Source organism: Lepeophtheirus salmonis, chromosome 7, assembly GCF_016086655.4.
Source record: "Lepeophtheirus salmonis chromosome 7, UVic_Lsal_1.4, whole genome shotgun sequence".
Lineage (NCBI taxonomy): Eukaryota > Metazoa > Arthropoda > Copepoda > Siphonostomatoida > Caligidae > Lepeophtheirus > Lepeophtheirus salmonis.
Window position 1 is genome coordinate 11,416,810 of NC_052137.2, and position 18,698 is coordinate 11,435,507.

The 18,698-nt window shown below is 33.1% G+C and overlaps 1 protein-coding gene and 1 long non-coding RNA gene across 3 annotated transcripts in view; one reads left to right on the top strand and one right to left on the bottom strand.

Moving 5' to 3' along the window:
• LOC121122169 (uncharacterized) overlaps positions 1 to 18,698 on the bottom strand; it is a 312,765-nt gene that overhangs the window by 181,295 nt on the left and 112,772 nt on the right. The gene's annotated exons all lie outside the window — the stretch shown is intronic.
• Positions 1,520 to 2,373, top strand: LOC139906057 (uncharacterized). Its single transcript, XR_011781256.1, has 2 exons — positions 1,520 to 1,902; positions 1,963 to 2,373. It is a non-coding gene; the product is annotated as an uncharacterized lncRNA (long non-coding RNA).

Consider the following 18,698-nt stretch of genomic DNA (forward strand, 5'->3'; position numbering starts at 1 on the left):
AATCATTGTTGTTTGTACTGTATATTTCTATTTATGTATATGTATAGAAATGTTCCGTTTCAAAAGTTAATGGATTTGATGACATAGAAACCTCTATGATAACTATTACGTTCATCCCGCAATTATAATGTAATAGATGCTAGGTACAAAATAAAGTCAGATGACTTTACTTTGGCTTCATCCCTCCGTCCCACCCCTCCCCAAATGTTTCATAATAGATAAACTCACAACTTCCTTCTCATAAAGACACCTTCCATTTACTTTCATGATCCAGCAAAGTCCTACGACTTCAAATATCTCGATTAATTTGAGATCTTTCTCTTCCTACATTAATAATAAATTGTTCGTTTTGTAAATTTATTTCTTTATTTTTTAAAAGTAAGTGATAATTAAATATGAATTATCCGCTGACAAATTACCTTCTATTTCAAGATAGAAAGAGAAAGTATGACATGCGAACAATCTTTTACAATTTACCCATTTCTTTGTAATTATATAACCTCTCGATAAGTAAAATATGTGTAAGTAATTTATTATCAGTTATCTCTATCCTTTGTCGACATCAGAAATCAACTTTTGGGGGATTAAGAGCATGCTAACTAAAATAAAAAAAAAGTGCTGTGAGTCTACTTTTTTGACGTCTTTTTTGAATATTATCAATTGTAATTTTTATTAGCTAGAAGATATAATTTTCTGATCCTTCTGGTTCAAAAACAAGAATATGCAATGAAATAACTAAAAAATCCCTTTACTCCCCTCAAAAAACACAGCAACATTTAATTAGATGAATCTGAATCAAGTATATACAAGGGTTTTAAAGATTAGTTGCAAATGTTTTCCTACATGAATAAAATCGACATTTCTTTTATTGTAGGATGTTTACGATAATATAGTTTTTTTCTTCAAACATATCAATGGTTTCATCCCTTGTATTTTAGGATTACATATTGACCTCAAAAATAAAGTGAATGATGAAAAACAAATTAATTATCTGGGTTGAACAATTAAAAATGTATCTAATTGTAATTTATAGCCATTTTAGTTATGTGCTCTGAATTTTTTTTATTTTTTAGGTACATAATATTGTATCTGTTTTTTATAAAGCATATGCTTGTATACTAACAATTAACAGGGTCATTTTGGTATATCCGTACCATGTTAACTACATCCTGAAAATAAGTAAAGCATTGAACTTGGTTATTTCAAATTTAAAGTCAGAGTTTTGACATTAGCTTTAAGTTAGTTGCAAATTGTTATGTATTTAATATTTCCTTACATGTTTTTATCTTCTTGTATATTCGTCTATGTATTATAAGTACTGTGTTTTACGTATTATAAATAGTCTCGTCTTTTGTAAATATATTACAGTATAGTTAGAAGACACATGATCATATAAACTGTGTAGTTTCATTCCTCCACGTGAATTCTCCTCTCATCTCTCCCGGTCATCCTGGATCTCTCTACTTTATAAATAAGTTTGACACTCGCGTTCGTCAAGACGCAACATTGGTGACGAGGATGGGATCAGGATCACGTGACCTCCCTACTGTGGGATCGTCGGCGAAGCTAGCCCTGTTGGAGTTGGGTAGCCCTTTTTCGTCGATGGGGAGAACGCTCGTTCGTCTGCGGAAGGCGGAGCAATATGGACTGTGCCTATGTTTGGGCCTCGTGGAGGAAGGAAGAGAACCTTGGTCACTTTCAAGAAGTGAAGTGTGTGTCCGGGTCAGGGACCACATAATTAAAAATGGATTTATTCCTACGCAATTTTGGTTCTCTACTGTTCCTACTCTCCCGTTCACATCATTGGTTAATGGATGTGGAACGGTCTCTCTTCTGGATCATCCCGAGTTGGATGAGGGTACATCGAGCAAGATGTCTCCCAGGGACGAGCAGGGTGCTCGGGTCCTTAAAACCTCAACAAGGGTGAATGTTATTTCTCCCAGGGACGAGCAGGGTGCTTAGGTCCTTAAAACCTCAACAAGGGTGAATGTTATTTCTCCCAGGGACGAGCAAGGTGCTCGGGTCCTTAAAACCTTTATGAGGAGTATTGTCCTCCTTTCTCCGGTGCGCGTGCTGAGAGCACGGCACGTCTATGGAGATAAAGTTTTGCAGTACAAGGAAGAATGTTTTGTCCGCGCCTGGACATGGATGGAGCGGATCTATAGGCTGCTGTTCATGGAGAGGAACCTGTTTAAGCACCGCCATGGATTTGGTGCTTGGGGGGTGATTTTATGTATTTAATATTTTCTTACATGTTTTTATCTTCTTGTATATTCGTCTATGTATTATAAGTACTGTGTTTTACGTATTATAAATAGTCTCGTCTTTTGTAAATATATTAGAGTATAGTTAGAATACACATGATCTTATAAACAGTGTTACATTATTCCTCCACGTGAATTCTTCTCCTCATTTCTCTCGGTCATCCTGGATCTCTCCTATTATAAATAAGCTTGTGTCTCTCCCTCGTCAAGACGCAACACAAATTTTAACTCAAAACATATATTTACAATGGGGAGACCTTGAAGTACTACATCATCGAATTAGCTTGTAAAGGATACAACCCAGTGTTCATGAAGAAGATGATGGGGTATCCAAAGAAACCAGTCTGCAACCGCTGAAAAGGAGAGGTGACATATAAGAGGAAGTACGAGAAGCCCTTACTGATAAAAAAATCACTCCCATATTTCTTGTAGCCCTTAACGGTCCGTGAAAGCACCTCGTGGGACTCCGATTAACGTTCTTGCTAAAAAGCGACAATTAGGCCGTGCAACAGTCTCTGTAGTCATAAAAAATTACCTAAAGATGTGTACACCGACGCACATGCACTTTGCGTGCGTACGTGCGTTTCTTTTCTCCCAGACAATGCATGCAGGCTAAGGGGCCCACTCACTCCATCGACGCACTGATCAGTGACTGACTTCTTTTTAATAGTTGAAGCAGTAAAAAATAGAGTCTTGATGGTTACAGCTGCTAAGACATAAGCGACAAACGACGTAGTTTCTTGAACAGAGCAAAATCTACTGGTGGTTTGTGCCGAGTATCTGTGTCCGTCTCCAGTAAGACCTGTTCTCATGTTTGGTTTTAATATTTTGCCAACTAAAATATATATTAGTAAGATTATTAAGCATGCTTAAGGTCTGGTTCAAGCGTTTTGCTGCCAAACAATTCCCTCTGAATCATCCAATTTGTGAAATTGAATTGCAGTGCCACTTGTAATACTCTTGCTTTCAGTTCTTTCTTTTTTTCCAGTATCGCTCCAGCCCCTTCGGTACACACAACGATGCTACTTTCCCGATATAGTCCATCTTCTCTTTGATTGTTGTCAAGCTTTTAAAGAATGTCCTCACCTGTGACGTTCCCTCCAGTCGGGAAGAAAATAGCATGTCCTCTATTAGCTTTACGTCAAAGCTGTATCTGATAAAAACAAGCAGCTAGACAGAGTTGGATATATCTATCGATTCATCTAGTTGTAAAGCATATTTTACTTCTTTCGTCCACCAGCTGATACATTATGTCCTTGGCCATGTCTGTGATATGTCATGCAATACTCCCTTTTGACAGCAGCACTGATTAGAGCTCACGGCTAATTTATCCCTATGGATGGCCCGACTCATAGCTATAATAGCAGGTTTATATCAGGTTTTGCCAATTGTGTTTGGCTTTTTAGCCTGCACAATTAAATATGCCACCTCATGTGATGCCCTTTCAGCTATGGCTGGGATTATTATTTGGTCAGTAAGGACTTGCTTTTGGCCTCTTAACTCTCGCTCCTTTCTGCAGAAAAGGTTTATCAGCGAGTACCAGATGCTTGGTTTTCAAGTGTCGGAGCATTTTTGTCGGCTTGAAGGTCTCATGTGCCAGTATCTCACTGTATATAACACATTGGGAGGTTGTCATTCGTTAATTATGAAACATGTAAAGCCATACTGGATCAATTCCTCTCTATATTTTCGATCTTTGGTGTTCTGCTCAAACAGGTGATGGATATTGCCACGGAGGTATCCACCTCTGCCTAAGATCGATGCACATGAGGACGGGGTCTGCTCTCTACCTCCCCTGACCTGCTCCACTTGCATTTCTACTTCCACTTGAATCTCAATCTCTGCTAGCTTGTTAAGCTCAGGTAACATCAGCTTCTTCCCAACCCTGTTCTGTTTCTGTGGCCTCCTCGATTTGTTTGGTATTAACCAATGTTTCATTGTGACTGTGACTAATTTTCAGCGGCTTCAATAAGAGTTTTGGCCAGCTACTATGTGACTGGTGCTCCTAAAATTCAACTGTCGCCAACCTGTGTCGTAAGATAAAAAAGTAATGTTTTTTTCTGCGGGGGAAAAAAAGAAAAAAATTGATGTGAAATGTTTCAGGTAATTTATTTCGTGACTCTTGTTTTAAAAAGGGGTTTTACGGGAAGAATGTGCTGTACTAAACTGCTGCAATGTCCTTTTTATTAAAATAATACCTGAACATTTTCATATTAATGAAAAAATAAACATTAAATAACAGTCGACGTTTTACTTCCTTACGCTATCAATATCTAATTTGTATACAAGATCATTCAGCTAAAGTCGGACCATTTTTAACTGCTGGCTGATAAATGAGGGAATGAAATAGAGATTTGAAATTATATTTACATGTTCAAATCATATAAAAGAAGAATTCATTCAGGATGTCCGCCAGCTTCTCCAATTCTTCGGTTGATACAAGGGCTAAAGGATTTGCAGGTATAGACGACGTCCACGGGATAAACTTTGTCCCAGTACTTGAGGGTGGATACCTTCAAGGAGTCGATGGTGCTGTGTGAATTGGCTGAGACCTTTTTCTTTAACTCCTCTAAAAAATTATCCATGCTTCTCATATCAGGGAAGTTAGCGGGCCAAGCCTGTGGCCCCAAGAAAATACATATTCCCTTCTTTCAATAAGCTTTGTGTCGAGCGGGCCTTGTGGTATGGATCAAGTCTTTTTGAAACAGGAACTCAACACCATTGGCTTCAGCTTTCATCCAAAGTATCATTTGGTCAGACAGGAGTTCACAGTACCTGTCAGCTCACACCCCCTCATTTGGCTCAAAGAAGATCGGGTGGAGGACATTAAAAATCTCAGTGGCCAATCATCTGTCGTTCTAGTTCTATTGGATCTGTCACTAGTTATATTAATTCTCCTCGTCATAAAAGATTATTTGTTTGGCATGGGACTACAAATATTTCAGGGATTTTCTTCCGTGGGCAGCCGGAGGCCTTCATTTTGTCTATAGGATATTTATTTTCTAGAGGCGGTATGAATTAATCCTCAGATCAGAGCTTATGGCCCTGGACACTCTTGAACGGCTTCCTTGTGCGCTTTTTGTCAAGAACGTTAATGGGAGTCCCAGGAGATAACTTCAAGGAACGCGTCAAGGGTCTGAGGAATATAGGAGTGCGTTTTGTTACAGGATTGTGGGATTTTATTATTTATGCCTTTCTCCTTCTAGCAGTAGTAGACTGTATTCTTGGGATATCCGAGTATCTTCTTCATGTACGTTGGACTGTATCCCGTGCAAGGAACTTCGATGATCGTATCGAACAGGTCTCCCCAATTGTTAATATTTGTTTTGAATTAAAAGTTACACAACAATTTTTAAAATCAACGCTTAAATTCTCAATTTCAATTTAACCGAGCTAAATGTTTTCCTTATTTTTTTAGGATGTAGTCAAAGATGGTCCATATTTACCTTCACTACCCTGCAGTACCCTGTAGAATATAACCAATTTTATGTAATACTTCTAAGGATTGTTATATGTAATATTGAAAATGTTTTTTATGAGAAAGTAGTTCTAGAACAATAAGTAATAGGATTATAAAAAATGAAGCATATCGGAATTATTTTGGAGATTGATTGACTGGGATATATGTAATTATTTACACAGCTACATATAAAATAAGTTTTTATGGCTCAGCAATCTTTTTTTATTATGTTCAATGTTCATTGAGAGAATATATTTTACAAAAGATTCGAGTTGGAGTTAAACATATTACATAATTTATGGTATATCAAAAACATGAAAAGATTAGAGTGAAGCACACAATTATCTCTCTTGTACATTTTCCTACCCGTAAAGCTTTTGCATCCACTCCAAGTGTTTTTTGACACTTAATAGTACAACTCACCCGTATACTATCCTTTGTATTGAATTCAAGTCCTTAATTTATTTCAATTAATACAAAAGTAAATACTTTTGAGTTCATTATATGCTTAGTCACCTGCCTTAAAATATATAACAATCAACTCATGAAATCAGCTGAAAGGAAAAAAGCTTTGGATCTTTGTCAATTTCAAATTGTTTATTTCATGCGTTCAATGTAATCCTTTTGGAAAATGAAATAAAAAAGTTTAATCAATAGTGAAAATCCTTCTTTTTTCTTCAAAATAAATTTCCTTCTTGATTTTGCATTAATCAAATGTCATCTAAATGTTTATATCCCAAAAAATGTAAAAAATAAATGAAAAATCTTATATTATAGACATTTATGTACCTACCTATAAAATATGTCTGAATTTAGGTATATATCAAGACCTAATTTACATAAGTAATGCCCTTAGAATGGATTGGACAATGTATAATACATTTCCTATACATACATCTCAATCAATTTGTAAATGTTTTTTTTTTTTGTATTCCTATATGAGATTCTCATAAATGAAAGCCAGGATTGTAAATTGTACAATAAAGAATTGAATATTGAAGCACATAGCTCATGTATGTATGTATAGAAGCTACAGACTATTCATTGGCTTAGAAAAGATTTTCGACAAGGAAAATCATTTATTTTTTGATATTTTCTTGCTTTATATATACATTTACAAGAATAGAAAGCCTCTAATGTGGTCATAACTTTTTGACTAAAGATATTTTCATATAATCTATAGATACATTTCCATTATCTTTGACGTATCAAACGTCACCTAGCAAGGCTTTTTCTTATAAATGTACTTTGATTGATAGTAAAAAGACCACTTTCAGTTTGAGCAGGAATGGGGCTTAATAGGGTTCAAATTCTTATCAACATGAAAAAACTACCAAAGGTATTATTCTTATTATTTAACACAACAAATGTTTGAAAAACAAGGCAAACAGTGCATCAGCCATTATTTATTTTTCTTAACTTCCTGCTCCCCAACAACAACCAAGAAAGTAGCACGAAAAGAATACATTCGTCCTTAGATTCTTCGTTTAGATGGCATGGCGAATCGGTAGTATTGAAAGTCTGCCGTATTTTAGCTCATGTGTTGGCAAACTGAAGAGTGAATTTTCTTTACCTAAACTGTCACCATTATTATTTAATTCCTGTGTAGTAAACTTCCCCTTACAACCAATCATCGGTATATTAGAAAACAGATTGAACATTTGCGCGTATGCTCATAAAAGACGGAGAGTAATACTGAAAAATTTTTGCTGACTTTAAATTGTAAGTCCTTGTTTGTCTCAGAGTAGAATTGAGGATCGTCATCGGTGTAATTCTTGCCTATATCCTTGTTTGTTTCCATTTCCTCTTCCTCCTTTGCCACAGCTACTTGTAGCTGATCTAAAGAAACACCATGCCAGCTTATCTGCTCTCGTCAAATGATAGGCGTTATTATGGTGATTTTTGGTTATTTCTTTTCTAACTTCTCTAAAATTGTCTTGATTAGAATCACTACAAAATGGCGCATCTCTCATTTTTAAAGCACATAACAAATGAAATATATTATTAAAATAGTGGGAAAAATGACACTACAGTTCTTTGATCTTTTCATGCACCTGTAATGTTCAACTGGGTAGATATGGCTTTTAGGGTATCCATTTACTGGAATACATACTCTTCCATTCTTAATGGCTTAGGTCAAGCCCTTTTTCTTCATATTATCATAAAAATGTCTTCTTCATGTGTATTTGTATTTATATTCTTACTAAGTTATATCCGGCAAAAGCCAAGGTAAGCCTGGGCCTGGAACGCTTAACCTTAGTGTCCCTATCCCTAAAACCCTTCTTGAAGAATGGTTATTTATTGTTGTTGTAGCTTCAATTATGCAGAACCGGCATTTATACAACGGAAGAGTTACTCTAAAAAGATTATTATCATCCATTATCATTATAATAATGTTAATACTATTATTTGCTTCTTTAACACTTGATGGATTTCTCCACAAAAATATCCTTCCCTTTCTCATCTCCTAGAAGAGAAAGAAAGGAAGTTCGTATCAAACATACATTCATAGAAAACAACGCTAAAAAAAAGCATAACTCAATAAAGTAACTTTGGTTAAGTTATTCATTCATTATTGAAGAGGAGGAAGTTAAAATAAGAAAGAGATTTTTTTGTTTGTAGGTAAAAGAAGTAAGCCAACGGATTGCATGAAAGATGAATATAATCGTTTGCTTTCTCTTAAAAGGTTTTGTAAATTGCTTGGGGAAAATATATAAATATAATAGTTGAGGGGAAAAAGTAATTTCGTATTGTTTGCTTTATTTTAATGTTTATAAGAAGTGTTACAATCCTCCGATATTTGTATCAAATATGCTCCGTTCTGTTTGATAACTTGTTACCAATAAGAATCCAACTTCATAATGCCCTTCTCTTAGAAAGTCCTTGTCCCTATTGGCAAATAATTTTCACATGTAGCATGTTTGTAGCATACACTCCCACCTTCACAACATCCTATCATATGATCCATTGTGACCAATAATGAATAAAATATACTTAATCTAAAAAAAAAGCAGGCAATACGATATTACTTTTTTCCCGACTTAATATCTAATTAATAGTTTCAAAAAAATATTTCTTGAAATGATAGATCTCTTTTTGAAAAGATAATAAATTATTATTTTGATTAAATAACTATATTTTTATTTAATTAATAATTCATAACTTGTTTTAATTCATTTTGGGTTGTCCATTTATTATATTAGTGTAATAATGCAAAGAGATTTTAAATATCAAATGTGAAATACTGTGAATAAGGTTTTTATCAATGAATTCAGTTATTGGTGGTTGCAGAGAGAATAAATACATGTAGAAAAGTTTTAAATTTACTTGCTTTTTTTAAGACTAATTATGAGGACGTTAACGAATAAGATGCAATTATTATAATAAATAGCTACAATAAAAACCTTCTCCGATCGAGGCCAATTAATTTTTATGAAATATATATTATATATTTTCGAGCAATACATGATAGGATTTTCAAATAAAAATAATAATTATAGAAATCAACAAGAAATAAGTTTATTTGTTACTTTATTGGTGAATTACTCAACATGGAGTGATAAATGTAGTCATGAGTTATTACAAATATATATCCAAATATAAGGAAATGCTTAAATATCAGGAAGTAAAACTTGAACTTGCTGTCACAATAAATTATCAAAAATGAATGAAATATCAACCCAACTTTAAAATGGTGTCTTCAATTTGAGTAGGGGCATTTAAATAGGCAAAATATGGACTAATTCATGCTCAACATGTTGAGTAATCCCCACTTAGGCTATGCACCCATAATATAAGTTTAAAATTTTGGAGGTTAAAGGTAAATATTCAAGCAGATATCGTCTAAATATGTATAGGGAAGGATGAGGCATCCCCGACAATAAACTATTCAAAAATGAACCACATGCATAATTATGTAGGAAATCAAATCAGAAACACTATTTTCAACACTTTTAATGAATTAGAAAAGGGAGATCAAATCCTAATACAAGAGGTGAGACATGAATTAATTAAGGTGAAGTCATTTTTTGATGAAAACAGGTTCTTCAAGACACACTCTTCTCCAATACAAGAGAAATATGATGCAATTCGAAGGAACTGAAATCTCATAACTATGTTAAAGATATTCCTTAAAAAAATGTTATCCTTCGAGGTCCTTCCTCCATACTCACTAATTAAGGCAATTTGCAATTAAAAGTTAGACCTAAAAGGAAAAAAAAATGAAATCCTGTGTTAAAAATTAACACTTTCTTCGACAGAATTGAATCATACTTGATCATTGCTTTTGAAGGACTTTTTCATGTTTCACCACCAAAAAAGGAAATTTTTCGACAAAATCTTTCTCAAGATTGATTACTTAGATCACAAATGAGGGTTTCCAATATACGTTTGGATAAGTACCTATCGCCGTGTTCATGATTCATCACATTTTAGTAAGATCTTCTCTTCTACAATTGTTATTGAATAAAAAATTATTCCTTATAAATTTTAAAAGTTCGGATAATAAAGTTGCGTGGCTTGTGTTCATTGAGATGTTAAATAATCTATGGTTTAATGCACATAAATAAATTATTTGAATACTGAAATACTACATTTCCTTTTCTCACTGAATTTCCTTTTCTCACTGAATTTCAATTATATCAATTGACTTAAAACTCAATTGAATATTTTATTCAAAGGTACTCTTTTATATCCTTTAAGTAAATTTCTTTTATGAAGGCTACTCTACAGATAAACTAAATGATATTTGAGTAACTTTTATGTGAGAATAATTTTAAACAGGTAATTTGTTCTATGAAAAAATATAGAATTCATTCCACACATATACCATGTGTATTTTTTGAATTTGAATTGTGTATTTTGTAGATTTTTTTTTACAGCGAACGATATAATTTAGGCAATCGTTAAATCAAAAAATATTTATTTATTGGTTATGTTCTCTACGATAATTATGAATATAAGGCGTTTAGATTAAATCGTTGCTTGCGTGCATTAATGAATTTTTTATGGAATGATTTTTTTGTCTGGGTCTAACTTGAATCTAAAGCAAATCGAATATCTAATGGCATCAAGGAGACAATGACCAACATGCCGAAGAAATATCTTGTTAACGCCTGCACCTCCTTCCGGTTCTGGATACAGGCTGTGATTGGTGCAGATACATTAAATGAGCTCTTCTTTTATATTCATACGTATAATTCAAGTCAAATTTCAAGTAAATCCTCCCACAAATGCGACCTTGGCCACAATTTAAATATTAACAAGAAAACTTCCGACTTCTTAAGAAAAATATATCTATATATTACATTTGAATGTCTGTGTGTCTGTATGACCTTTAATCATGACCGAAAAATGGTTGGATTTTGCTGAAATTTTTTATGTATGTTTTTATGGTTCCAGAAACGGATTTGGTGATGGATTTTGGTGATTTTTTTTGGTCTTAGGGCCCATAGAGGCCTTTAAATGGTATTTAATTGTGTTATGCGTACAAACTGAGGGCTGGAGTGTATTTTGGATGTTAAGCGGGTTCTTTGATGCTCAGAAAGTGGCTGTGGAAGAATTTAAACCTACTAGGGACTAGCAGCCCACAACCCGTGGGTAGGGATGTATTCCAAATTATGTAAAAAAGTGCAGGGAATTTTTAAATAAAACACAAATTTCAAATTTAATAATTCAAGTTTATTATTTCGCCTTCAAAGTAATTTCAATTGGATGGAATACATATATGCCAAGTTTTTTCCAATCCTCGAAACATTTTTTATAGGCAATTTTTAGCATAGTCATAAGCTCCTTACACGAATTTTGTTTTAAGGATTCAATAGACTCAAAACGGATTTCACGGAGTAGCAAATTAAGTTTGGGGAACAAAAAAGTCACACAGAGCTAAATCGTGTGAATATATTGGTTGATCGATTGTATTTATTGCGTGTTTGACTATGAATTCGCTCATAATCGTGGCTCTGTGTGATGGTGCGTTATCTTTGTGTAAAATTCACAATTTGTTATTGTATAATTCTTGCCATTTGACGGATTTTCTCATGTAAAGGAATTTGCACACCCAAATAGTTCTCCTTATTTAACTGATGGCGATGTTGTATTATAGTATATTGGAAGGGGTTCTTAATGCTTAGAAATGGGGTAGCGGTGCAGTTTAAGCTGACTTGAGGTCGGGTACTTCACCTTTACAATCTGAATGCCGGGGTGTATTTTGGGGTATTAGGAAGGTTCTTTGATGTTCATGGAAGGTGTGGTAGAGAAATTTAACCTTCCTCAGGGACCAGCAGCTTCCAACCCGTGGTCGTAGGGTGTACCCGTGGTGGCTAGAAACACGGCAGTGGTAGATAAATTTAACCTTCCTCAGGGACCAGCAGCCCGTGGTCGTAGAGGTGTATAGTAGAATATTAGAAGGATCCCGTGGTGGCTAGAAACACGGCAGTGGTAGAGTTTAAACTGTATGTTGGCCGAGTACTTAACCTATATGTACAATCAGGAGCCAGGGTGTACTTTGGGATACTAGGAATGTTCATTGATGGTCATGGATGCGACTAGGAGAATTGAATTTCGGTGTCTGACCCAGAATAAAGCAACTACTTCCTCATCACTTGAAAAAAGAGTGCCTATATCATGCTTAAATCTCATAAAACCAAAATGAAAATAATTTTTTTAAATTATAAGGTGTATATATTTTTTGTTTTATATTAAACAGAAGGGTTCATAATTAATTTTAATTTTTAATGTCCCAGGCAACACCAGACAAATATACTTTAGTGTATACTCACTATACTTATTTGATGACTCTAATATGGTTTAAAGCAGCTGACTATACGGATTTCAATCAATCAAGTGCCTATGTTTCTGATCATTTTATACTCTGTCATTGATAGTTTCCTGATATAACTATAAATTCAATATACATATTATAATGAACAACTTTTCTTTAAATAATAATTGGCATCAAGCTAAATACAGAAGAACATATGTTTTTTATAATTTTTTCCTTTCCTTTTTGACAGTCAAAATTAACAGTGGATAAAAAAGCTAGTTGGGCTAGTTCTCTTGACATAATTATTAATAATCTTTTATGGTATGTTTATTGTCTAATAAAAAAACACAACAACTGTATGTTTATAGATAATTTTGTCATAATTTTGTGAATACTTTGACATACTTTGATCTACAAAAATTGTTTTGTTTGACTTTTCACAAGTTTCCAGAGGCACAAACATGTTTGGTTCATTATTATTTTTACCATTTAGGGATAAACGTGTTTGTATGTTGTATTGACATATTTATGCCAAAGTCTGTATGCCAAATGTTTAAATATATTTATATGAAAGTACATTATAGCTTGCAATCCGAAAATACTGAGATTCTTTAATATTTTTTATGACTAAATTAGGTGTTTATGTCTTTTAGAGTCATTTGTGTAAAACGTTTGTAGGTATATAATTGATATTGAAGCCCCATATCTTCTTGTTTCCATCCATTCATCATCTCCAAAAAAGCAAATAAAAATAATAAGATTTAGTCTACTTTATCTTTGTCATAAGCTAATTAATAAAGAGGAGCAGATGCTAACTATAAACGTATGTTTTTGATGTATATGTACACAAATGGAAAAGTGCCTTAATTCATCTCTGTTGCTTACGGACCATTATATTGATTAATGTATAAATATAGGTATATATGCACATATTTTCTCCATGGAAAATACACGCTAATAAATTGCTGTATGATTGGATATTTTCCCAACCCATTTATCGATGATAAATACAAAATATATATTTGCTGTCTCATTTGAATTTACATTATTTTACTCTTCTTTGTGGTTACATTAAAATTTTGAATTGTCATAACATAATTTTCAAAAAAATGTTTTGTCATGACATCTATTTCATTTTATCGTAGCCTAATTATTATATAAGATCTAATTCATATGCATAATTATTTTTCACAAATTCAAAATTGGAAGAAACAGAATATGTAATCAAAAAGAGTACTATTTTATCTACGTTAGAAAAAAAAGAAGATATTTGACAAAATATATACAGAAGTGGGAAAATTTTTGCAGGTAGCTCTCATTTACAATTTTATCCCCATTATATATAGTTACGAGGCTTTATTACACCACGAAGTGATAGCTTTTTTTTTTGTTTTTACTCTATATCTCCTAGTGTAAAAATGCCGACGCAACAACAAACGTGTGTGTGATTTTCTTACTTACACAAGGTCGAAAAGACTGCAGAGACCGTTTACATCTTCATCTGGACTCTCTACAACAAAAAGAGGTCAATTAAGGATGGAATTATGTTGAATAGTTCATGCAGCCTACAGGAGCCAATACCCATATGGCTGACCTCTGGCCTGCCGCCATGTGGCATTTCTACAGCTCTGACCTTTACAGTTAAGAAGAAGAATGTCTGCTGCAACTGTCATCTAGATTTGGATTTGCTCAAGCTACCTTCATGACAGCAGGGTACGCCATGGATAAGGCCTTCATCGTCAAGAGATGCCCATCTGTTTGCCGGCGTGCTGAGGCTACTATTACTTGTGAAGGACTACATAATAGTGCTTATACATATCACAAATTGGTTTTGAGTTATCTCATCTTGATTCCTAAGCAATGAAGGTTTTTTAATTTAGCCGTGCTACTACAAGTTTTGGGTCAACATCCTTCATGCTTTTGAACACCTACTTAGTATTGTATTCCTTATGGTGATCATGTCATACTTTTATCTTTATTAATACAATAGATGAGTCTCTCATGTATTTATGCTAAATTTTTGAAGAGATGAGTTAATAAATGGATGTTCACTTGAGCAAAAACTTTAAATGAAAAACATAAAAGAAGGCAAAAATGAACATGCTCATTATTCCACTACTTTTTTAACCTATTTTTACTAACGTCTAGCTTCATACCTATATATATTATGTATATAGTTAATCAGCCATAAAATGCCTTCTTGATCAAAAGTTGTTTTTTTTAATCCATCAAGGATACATAAATATACAATCTTATTTCTACTAGCTCACCATTCCCATCATAATTTCTTTGGCGTTTAAAATATTGCTATCAAACTCGGAGAAAGTTATTTATTGTATTACAAATATCAAGATAATCCTGAGAATATCTTTTATTCAATTAACTATCAGTAATTGTTTGCGGTAGCCATTAGAAATAGATAATATTTTAATTTAAGTATATAATATGAAAATTGGCAACTTTTGATGCTGCTTACAGTATTTTTTTTTAAATGGAGTGCTCCTTACAAAACTCATATAAATGTTAATAATTATGTCCTGCTTTCTTTCTCAAAAAATAGAGTTAGTCAACCCAAGTCTTGAGGTGGTAGATGATTATCAAGACATACAAATATACATAGCTCTAGATCTGAAATTTGAAACACACTATATTATAGTGAAGGCCAAACCATTAAAATAAGTTTCGAAATATGTATCCCTAAGTTTATGGGGAAAATTTAAGAACTTAATGTCCTCCTAATTTTAATGTACGGATCTGAGATATGGAATCCTTGCAGAAACTATTTTATAAGTCCCTGGAAAAGGTAGAAATTAGATTTATGTCATTGATTCCTTCATTGGTAGAAAACGACGACGACTATCTATCGAAAATCAAAATACTTAATTTAATCACTCAATACATGCATTTAAGATGTAATTACGTTCAATATAATTATAAACAAAAAGATGAACTCATATCCCCCCTACCCTGGATACTTAACAAGGGCTACGTAACGAGTCTTTTTGATTGCATAAGCATTTACCTCCCAATATCAAATAAAGACCTTTTGAGCATAGTTTTTATTTTAAGTCGGCTTGTGTCTGGAATTCCATAGCTTTATGCATTCGTCAGGGAAAAGAGACTGACTTAAAATGATTTTGAGTCATTTCTTTTTTGTACGACATATTAATATATATTATTTTCTTTTTAAAATATTTTTTTCACTTTTTGTTATTTTTAATCTGAATATTTTTACCTTATATATAAGTATTACTTTTACAAACAATAATCTTTTTATACTTTGCTTATACTAAGTATAAGTCAACCGCTATAGGATTTTACTATCTCCGCGGGTAGAAATTACTAAATATATTAATCTATTGTTAATGTCAAAAATATACAACTCAAGCTATGTATACAATGTGCATCGATCCCATTGCCAGATAGTGACACAATTGTTTTGTTTAGTAATTACTGAATAATACTTTTACATTTTCGTTTTTGAAATAATCTAGACTAGAACATGGTGCAAATTAAGTAGTCAGATCAAAATGTATTCGTTAACAGTATATGTTAGTGAATATCCTTTTTACAACGCAGTATGTGAGCCGGGTAAAACAGAAACCCCGAAAATAAATCATATTTCATAACATTTGAACGATCATAAAAATTATGTCATATAAATTATGTATAATTGTTTTAGCTATTCCATTTTGTAGTTGTAAATATAAATTTGAATCGCAAAAATACTTTTATGAATATAAGAATCGAGAAAAAAAAACATTTTATTGAAAAATAATAAGGTTGCGTGTATTATATAAAATAAAAGCTTCATATTCTAATTTTGTACCCACCGTAGAATGCTCAAATTAAAAATTATATAAAAAAAGGAACAACTTTGAAGTAAAATATTTAATTAAATGTACTAAACCTCTATTCAAAATTGTAAAATCCTAAACATGTTATTATCAAGATAAAAAAATTATTGGATTTAATCAAATTGACATATTTACGTCTTTAAAAAAATGTTAAGGAATGAGTACGTAGAAATTTACGAACTCATATAAACAACAATTCTTTAGTGTGCAACTATTTTATTGGAAAATTACTAGAATAAAAGTTATGCTCCTTTCAATGTGGTAAACTGCACACACAATACATATTTTTGCGTATTGTTTGAAAACAATGGATTTTAAAAGACTTGGGACAAAGATTTTAGGGATTTTGGATTGCTGGAAAAGTCGTTGACTTTTCATTTTGAACCAGTAGAAGGAGACAGAAGGACAACTACTGGTAGAAATCTTTTAAGCCAAATTACATGATATATTATGGTATGTATAATAGATGGACGAATAAAACACATATATCTACTGAAGAGTCGTCTTGTATTTTACCTGCTTTCAATCAATTATTTTTAATAAGGAAGTTTGTTTTTTAAGGAACACAACTAATGTACAAAGCTTTTTAAATTGCAAGTAACACTTGGAATAAAAAGTTCAAAAGAAGAAAAAGATGAAGAAACTGAAGTCAAGTTGATTTGGTCGAAGAGTTTTGACCCCTATCAAGCCCAAACCTGAATCCACTATACTTCAGTATATGGCAGCATGTGAAGGCTTATCATTACAATGTCAACAGCTGAAGTCCTCCATTCCAAAGGAATAGAACAACATGTCAGAAAAGTATGCAAGTCATAGATTAGAGGCTTGTATTGCTACCAAAGGAGGAGTTTTTGAGAATTAATTACAGATATTAAACAGATAAATACAAATTGCTAAAAAGTATTGTCTCTATTCGTCAAATGATTTTGCAAGAGCCTTGAATTGGAATTCTACTAATCACTCACGAAACATTATGACGCATATGGTATATTAAAGAGACGAAAATGTCATAGCATATCGCCTTAAGTGAGCTCTGAAACAAAATAGGAAACATACATATGTATGTGTATATATTTTCAATGTCAAGCTGAGAAACAGTAAAAGGAGAAAAATATGACTTGAGAAAGAAAAAAAAATAGAATTATGTATGTGTACACACTACAAAGGCACAGCTAGATATATTGATAGAGTCAACAAACATACTCTAACACAAAATGGTATTTCTTGCTTCTTCTTTGAAAAGAAACAATAATGTATGTACATTGTTTGGAGATATATTGACTCTATGTGTTATCGATTAAATTTGTATTAATTTATGCTTACATACCTATATATAGGTATGTCCAAAGTACATACAATATACATACAAAAATACAAATAATTTTAAGGTATAATCTATACATATTATTTAATGTGAGCGGAGCAAACTACCTTCAGGAAAATTGACACCTGTGGCAAATTGCCCTTCCAAAAATGTGCCTGCAATTAAGCGATTCATCTACCAATATGTCTCATCTGTAGATGAGTGAGACCCATCTAAATATTTCTTTATAGTTTTTCTATCTGCAAATGGGCGACAAGACAGATTAAAAATCCCCCCCACTACTTCAAAGTACTCCATATACAGAGTAAGGACTCAAAACTTATAGTAACATATATTTACGATTGTATAACGCAATCAAACGACAGTGGAAATAAAAATGATCAAGTTTTATTTTAGTCCCATGCCTCAAGTTTTAAAATGTCCGAGCAACAACAAAAAAGGCAACATATGGGTAATCTCCTCATGCCGGTCTCAGTGCCGAGAAGGCTATAGATTACGTTGGCATCTGGACTGTCTACAGTATCAGGAAGAACATTAAGGATAGAAAGGGTGTTAAAATTTGTAATCTGATTCATATTATGCTACATTTCTGTAGGCATCCATATGCCTGACTTCTGGCCTACCTCCATGTGGCCCTCTAGACCTTTACCCACTAGAATTGGGACCATCTTTGAGAAAAATATCTGCCAAATTTGAATTTGCTCTGAGTTGATATCATGATAGTGCGGTACATCATGAACATGGCCTTCATCGTCAAGAGCTGCCAGTCTGTTCACCTGCGTGTCGAGGCTGTTATTGAATAAAATATAGTGGTAAAATATATCAGAAAATTAGATTGGAGTTGTCGTTTTTATTTATAAATATCACGTTTTTTGTAATTTAGTCATACTACTGCAAGTCTTGAATCCCATTCTGTAGAATGGCCTATGCTCCAGGTCAACGGAGTTGTGCAGTATAAGCTTGTGACCACAAATCAGTTCAAAATTTATATCCGCCGCTTCAAGAACCATGAAAAACTCCCTTCATTTTC